The following is a 7,669-nucleotide window of genomic DNA, read 5'->3' on the forward strand; positions in this document are numbered from 1 at the left end:
TGTTTGATAGGAATGTATATATATAGCTTATATTGAATTGCATGCCATCTTGGGGAGGGAGATGGAGAAAGAGGGGGACAAAATTTAAAACTCAAAAGCTTATGGAAGTGAATGTTGAAAACTAAAAATAAATTATTTTTTTAAAAAAAGAATTAGATCAGAAAGAATTAGATTGGAAAAGGATCACAAATAAGCACTATTGATAAGTCAAAACTCACCATGGTAGTTCAATAATCAAGGTGATGTTATTTGCTCATCGAGTTCTCAAAGCACCCTTTAGAGGAGAATTTCTCAAGAAAGAAGTTAAATCTATTGCAAGACATTGCTGCTTAACATAATCTAAGGATTATTTCTGAGGATTAAATCTGGTAGGGCAGACCCTCTACCTCTGCAGGGTAGCTAGCTTTCTTAGTGATATTAATTGAAGGACACTGAAAGAGCCACTTATCCTGGAAAACATCTCTCCCAAACTGCTGCATTCCCTGAAATTCTCACTGTTAGGCAACTACATTATCTCCAGGAGGCCCTGTTAAAATCCCTCTCTTGTCCTCTCCTCCTCCTCCCCCTCCTTCCCTCTTCTCCCTCTTGGTTTCTTTAGTCCTTGCGTCTCTCTTGCTCCTGCTGTTAGAAAATGAAAACTTTTTTGCCTGCTTGTCTTCAGTGTATCCCTGGTGACATCTTTGTAAGCAGGATTTTAAAGGTTATTCCTAAAGCTTAGCTTTATAAATGTTAGCAGTTCTTTAGGGAGAGAGACAAAAATACTCACTGATGTAGAGCTAGAATCTCTTCAATTCTAAACCTTCTTCTGGTAATAAATAATAAACAATTAGCCCTTATGTCACTTTTTGTCATCTTCCCCCCACCCCATTTTGCACAGCATTTTCCAGTGGATTCTGCAAGAATTAAATGGTAGACGTGTACCTCCCCAGCTTTATCTGTCTTCTAGGTTAAGAAATATTTGAGGAAATTATTCAGTAAAATTTTCCAAATTTGTTTAGAAGATAGTTTTGCTTTGGTATAAAGTAATAAGGCTTGCTCAAGAATGTCCACAGGTGTGACTTTGGCAAATTTGTAATTGTAATTCAATTCAATAAACCATTTATTAAGTGTTTAGTAGAAAGAACTGTCCTGAGGGTGAAAGAATGCTTGCTTTGATGAATGTTTATTGAATTAATGTGAGAGTTCCTTTCAGTGATGCAGATCAAAGTCCCATCATGTCTTCTCCACTTGGTGTAGTGCAAAGACATCCAGAGTAAAAGCTTCTGGTTTCCAATACAACTTTACTATTTATTGCTTTAGATTCTCTGGGCATTAGTTTCTTCATCTACAAAATTAAAGAATTGCACTCACTAAGGTCCATCCCAACTCTAAATTCTATGATCGTAGAAGGTTTTTGTCTGTTTTCCTTTAAAAAAAATCTCCATGGAGAAACTACTCTTTTTTTTGAATTCCTTCTTACTGTTCTTTTTTAAAAAAAATTCAAAATTTCATGGATGTCACTTGTTTTTAGAAATCATGGTCATTTCTGAAAGCATTCTTACCTCTATCACCTAATAGTGTGCTTGACTTTGTAACAAAGGAAAAAATATGCAAAACCAACCAGCATACCGACCCTATCTGATAGCATATAAAATATTGCATGGCAAGAATATCCCACATCTCCAAAAGAAAGGCCAGAATTTCTTTCTTATTGCTCTGAGGATGTCTACATCACTAACGACCCTGGGAGTTATTTTTCCTCCAAGCTAAAAAGAAAAGATTCAGCCCTGGAGCACAGAACTTCTGGTATAGGGAGAATGAGATTTGAGAAAATTCTTTGGAGAGAAAAAGGTGGAGAGTGGGAGAAATGCCATCTGAGCAAGATGATGGGGTCTGCAGATGCTCAAACAGCTTTCATAAGGGATATCCAATCCAATCCAATGAACATTTATTAAGCACCTGCTGTGTGCCAGCCACTGTGCTAAGTACTAGGAATATAATTAATAAGCAAGATAGTTCTTGCCCTCACAGAGCTTACAATCAAATGGGAGGAGACAGCACACACAAAAGGCAACAAAGGGTGTGGAGGGAGACCAAGGCATATCCCGTTTGGGGCATCCTGTACTGGGGAGTTGGAACCAGGCAGAGCAGCAGATGCAGGATGGAGAGAGTTGAAAAGACAATTTTTCTGGTCTTCCTCCAAAGAGGAAGGCATTACTAGGAATTTGGTACTCTACCCTTCAGACCACCAATCAAAGCAGAGAGGAGGATGAGGAGGTGGTAGCAGTCAAGACTCCAGTTAGCAGCATGGTGATGAGAAAAGAGGTGATGAGCTTAATCTTTTGGGGACATCTTGTCTTGTGGAGCTGAATCAGGCAGCACATATGGGATAGATATTGGTCTATCATTCCATTCCTCTGGATTATTCTCCACAATAAGTATTAAGATCATGTTTTTGTAATGAAAGAAGTTTGCTAGATTGATTTCTCTCTCCTTTTCAGTGTCTGAAGCAGTTTTCTTTTTTTGTAGTTTATTGCTACTATCTCATGAGGTTGTTGGGAGGGTCAAATGAGGTAGCCTGTGGAAAGCACTTTGTAAACCATCCCTTACTTTTCAAATATAAGCAAAGTTACCAACTAACACACAGGTCAATCATGGTACTCCCTTGCTCAGCAGTCTTTTTCCTGGAGCATGAAGTACAAACATCTCAGCTGATCTTTCTTTCCCATACAGTCTGGTTTTTGCTTATCTTTCCAGACATTTCATATCATCAATAACAATAAATATAGTAATAACTAACATTTATATAGCATTCTAAGATTTGCAAAGTGTTTTACACATTAACTCATTGTATCATTAAAACAGGCTTAGGAGTCAAGAGTCTTGCCATTTTGCAGGAGAGGAAAATGAGGTAGACAGAGGTTATGTGACTGACTTCTTGGCTGGCATCGTATAGAAATATCTGAAGTCATATGTGAGTTCTGGTCTTCTTGACTTCATGTCAAGTGCTCTATCCATCAACTGTGCTGCCTAGCCTTCTAACACTATACATATAGTCTACATTCCAGCCAAAAGAGTTTACTAATTGACTCTGAAACTCGACATGCATCTATGATTTTGCATCGGCTGTATCCCTTCAGTAATAATAACTGCCATTAACATGGTGCTAAAGTTTAAAAAGCATTTTGTATGCATGATCTTATTTCAGCATTGCAATAACCATGTGTAGAGGTACTACAGCTACTGTTATGCCCCTTTTTATCTGAAGAAGTTGAGATTCAGAAAGGTTGAATGATTCCAAGGTCACACAACCATGAGGTGTTAAACATAAGGTATGAAATCAAGACTTCCCAATTCAAGTCCAGAATTCTTCTAACCCATATTATGCTCCATGAGGTCATGCCCTTTTGTCTTAGCACATCTAGGTTCCAGCATAATGCCTTCCACACAGTAGAAAGTTCCTACAAATGCCGACTCCTCCAGGAAGTCAGTCCTGATATCTAGTTGCTAACAGCATTTCCCTGAAATTACTTTGTGTTTTGCATCTAATTTCCTACACGCATGTTGTTTTCCCCAGTAGGACAATGCTCTCGCTCTCTCTCTTTCTCTCTCTCTCTTTGTCTTTTTCTCTCCCTCTCTCTCTTTCCTTCCCTCTCCCAGAATGTAGTGTAGTGTTTGACACCCAGTTGGTACTGAATAAATGTATTTATTGAATCAAATAAATAATTGATAATTTTGAATGAGTTATAAAAATGATGATGATCTGCAATAAGTGGGAATAAGTCAGTCTTCATTGTTTTTAAAAATCTGAATTGCAAATTATTTTTAAAAAGAAATGGTTTATTGTTTTCAAGGACATATAGTAACAAATTGAGCTAAAGCAATTTGGCTTGGAAAACTGAATTTACTTACTGATTTATTTATTTACAATATTAATAAAATGTTTGAAAATTAGCTTATCAGGCATTTGTATGCAAATTGCCATTTTAAAATACTTGCAAACAATTCTCTCATACATTTGAACCACTGCACTTAAATTACTGGATGATAAATTCTGATTAGTGGAATCAAAATTAAGGAGGGTTTTTTACCGTATCCATTGAAACAGCACCAAGAGCATTCTTTGTAGGTCTTTACAAAAGTGATGATGCCAATTGCTCTACAAAAAAATCACTTTATGATCTTTCCTGTTCCTGAGAGATTTCAATGCTATCTTAAGTCATTTCAAGTCTTCTTGACTATTTTACATGTTAAATTCATTTCCACTTTTAGTACCTTCTCAATTTACTTCTTATATAATTTTTCTTACTGCCGAAAGGGAGAATAAGGATATAGGATCTGGGAAAGAGTTGATGGGAGCAGTTTGTAAATGGTTCAAGGGTCAGAATGCTTTTCTATAGCTCTAACTTTGAGTATTTTTCCAGTAAAATATCTGTCCTGACTGTCTGACAGATTTCAAGGCCCAAATCCTCAAAACTGTACTCTTTGCTAGTCTTTATATTTGGGGTAAGTCATGCTTTCTAAGAAGATATACTTGTATAACCAGTTTTTACATCTGCTAGATACTTCTTCCTTCATTTTGTCACCCCTATTCTCTTACACTGGTTGGTGAATGCATACGACTGTAGCCTTTTCCCATTCTTTAACCCATCACCTCTGTGACCTCTGATGTAACCTATTCCTCTAGGGATATTTTTATAGCAGTTTTTTTTTCACTTCTTTGTATGGAATAATAAGCACTTGCTTGTTGAAGCACATCTTGGGCTTTATTACCAGTCATAATGCATTCACAAGCTATAAAATATTATTTGCAAAATGTATGCCTAAGATATTCTTCATAAGAGCTTAGAAAATCTATCAGCCCCCAGGAAGAGTGTAAATGTCCTAAATTGTCAAGTTGACTCTGCAATACGTTCCTCCAAAGAAGGGAGTGGTGGAGATGATCAGCCTGATGATCTGAATTCTGTAGTTTTCTGTGCATGGAGAAATAAAGTTGACACCCAAACCATTTTGGTTATTAGGAATGACTGTGGATGCTACACTATTTTTGCATAAATGAGTACTTCACTATATCCTTTCACTTTGAAATTGAGATATATATATATATATATATATCCCTGGACTATTTAAGTCAAGAGTATAAGATTGCAAAAACATGCAGTGTTATTAACTTGGTTGTGAGGTGTAATGAAGATTTAAGGTTGAAGGAAGGCATTAGAAGGAAGGGAGGAGAAATATACTGGAATATTCATTTGAAATAAAGAAGCTCATGTGATTTGATCACCTTCTACCACCACTACCACCACCACCACCATCATATCATCATCATCATCATCGTCATCACCACCATCATCATCATCATCATCATCATCATCACTGGTTTTAGATCCAGGACGAAGGGTATATAGTTGTACAATATTTAAAATTTCAGTCAGTCAATATTCAGCCAGTTAGCAAGCATATAATTGATTATTTACTATAGGAATCACTTCCCTGGGCTGGGAGGAGGGGAGCTGTCTCTAAATGTGCATGTTGGTATGAACCTAAAAATTGTGTGGGACCAGTGCATCTGGGATCAGATTTGTAAGGGTCTGACCCCATTTAGGCAAAGAATGTGGAAAACATTTTTTAAGGTTTGTGGCCTTTCTTGAAATTAAAAAGAGAAATATAGAGTATTTGGTGTTGGTGATTTATATCCCTGTGATGCTTCTTTGCTTGATCTGTTGGCAAAAGAGCATTTTATGGAAGTTTTTCTTTTTTATTCTTTTTCTAAGCATGTTGTTCTAAATGAAGATGATTGGGGGGCAGCCTGAGTTCAAATCTGGCTTCAGACACTTAATGGCTGTATGTGACCTTGGCCAAGTCATTTAACCTTTGCCTGCCTTAATTTCCTCAACTGCAAAATGGAGATAATAATAGCACCTACCTCCGAGGTCGTTGTGAGGATCAAATGGGATAATATTTGGAAAGTGCTTAGCACAGTGCATAGAATATAGTAAGTGCTATATAAATGCTTCTCTTCCCTTCTTTTGTACATGTGGCAAAGATCAAAAGAAGGAAATAGCTTCCAAGGATCTACAAGCTGGAAGATGGAATGCATCAAAGATCTGTTCCAATTGGTAAGTGACCTTTTCATGCTAACATGAGGTCACAGTTTCTCAATATGGAAATGGAATTTCTTGTCAGGTATCTTTTGAAGGGTGAATTTAGTCCATCAATTTTCATCTTCTTGACCTTACAGAGATTTTACCAACAGACAGGTGTTATCACATCACTTGGAAATAACAATTACTAAGCTAAGAAATAGCAAACTTTATTTTCCCTGCTTGGTGAGTAAGAGATTAGCAAGCCCCACCCTATGAAACTTCTGGAGGAAAGACTTCTGATGGTCCCAGGCCACTGGAGAAGATGCTTGTCCCGATGCACTGTTGTGCTGATTCACCAGAAGTATGAGGTGATACTAGTTGAGAATGAAAGGCTTATCCTATTTGTTTCCTTAGGGCCTTTTTGTGTACTTCTATAAGAGAGTATAGGGCAGGTGCAGTAGATAGAGTGCCAGGCCTGGAGTCAGGAAGACTTATCTTCCTGAGTTCAAATCTGGCATCAGACACTTGCTAGCTATGTGACCCTGGGCAAGTCACTTAACCCTGCTTTCCTCAGTTTCCTCATCTGTAAAATAAGAAGGAAATGGAAAACCACTCTAATATCTCTGCCAAGAAAACCCCAAATGGGGTCACAAAGGGTTGGATACAACTGAAAAATGACTGAACAACAACACAATAAGGGAGGATGTAGGTAAGTATGGTAATGCATGATACCCTTCCCACAACAGAAAGTTCACCAGTATTCATTTTCTGTTGTTGATGCTGCTGTGGGTATACTGTTAAGGAAAACAAATCCTCAGCAGATTTTAAGATTTCTTAGAGAATGATGGTATTAGCAGCTTTGGAGGCCATTAACTAACACATGAGCAATTCCACTCAAACATGTCTTAAGAAATAAGCAACCTCACTTGAACAGAGAATCAGAGAAAATAGGTGAGGCATTTCCCCTCCTTTCTGCCTTCATTGCCGTGTGATTGGGAGTGCAAAGGAAAAAGCTGGTTTGAAAGTTACCAAACCACAAGGATAGATGTTTTACCCAAGATCACATATTAATCCAGAGAAATCTTACCCTTTCACTTCTGGTTTCCATCTCTAGCCACTAGACTACATTCTTTGGATTAGATGTTGAACAAAGTACATTGGCTGCTTCCCTCAGCAGAAAAGCAGGAAGATATATGCAAGATAGATTTTAAACTAAATCAAAGACAAATTGCCTTAGGCAAGTGCTTGGTCCCTTTTCCCTTGAAAATGTTAGTGATGTATGCTATGTGTCCAGTTACTGTTGTGCCGAGAGGAAAGGGCATAACTGTTTAAAAAAATAAATGATGGCACTTCAAATTAAGCAGAGTAAGCAAAAAATATTCTTGCCAAGATCCTTCAAAATTGATAAACCAAAAATGGATTTGCAATAATTATAAAGATTACAGAAAGGAATCATCATTCTGTTTCTCCCAAGTTTATGTAAGTACTTTAAACACTGAGCATAATCTGGCTAAAAAAAAAAGATTCAAAAAATAAATCACCTACATGTATTTATCTCTCCAAATACACCAGATCCCCAAATCTTAGTGATCATTGTGACTTAA

This window comes from Phascolarctos cinereus, unplaced genomic scaffold, assembly GCF_003287225.1.
Source record: "Phascolarctos cinereus isolate Bilbo 61053 unplaced genomic scaffold, phaCin_HiC Scaffold_9;HRSCAF=440, whole genome shotgun sequence".
Classification (NCBI taxonomy): Eukaryota; Metazoa; Chordata; class Mammalia; order Diprotodontia; family Phascolarctidae; genus Phascolarctos; species Phascolarctos cinereus.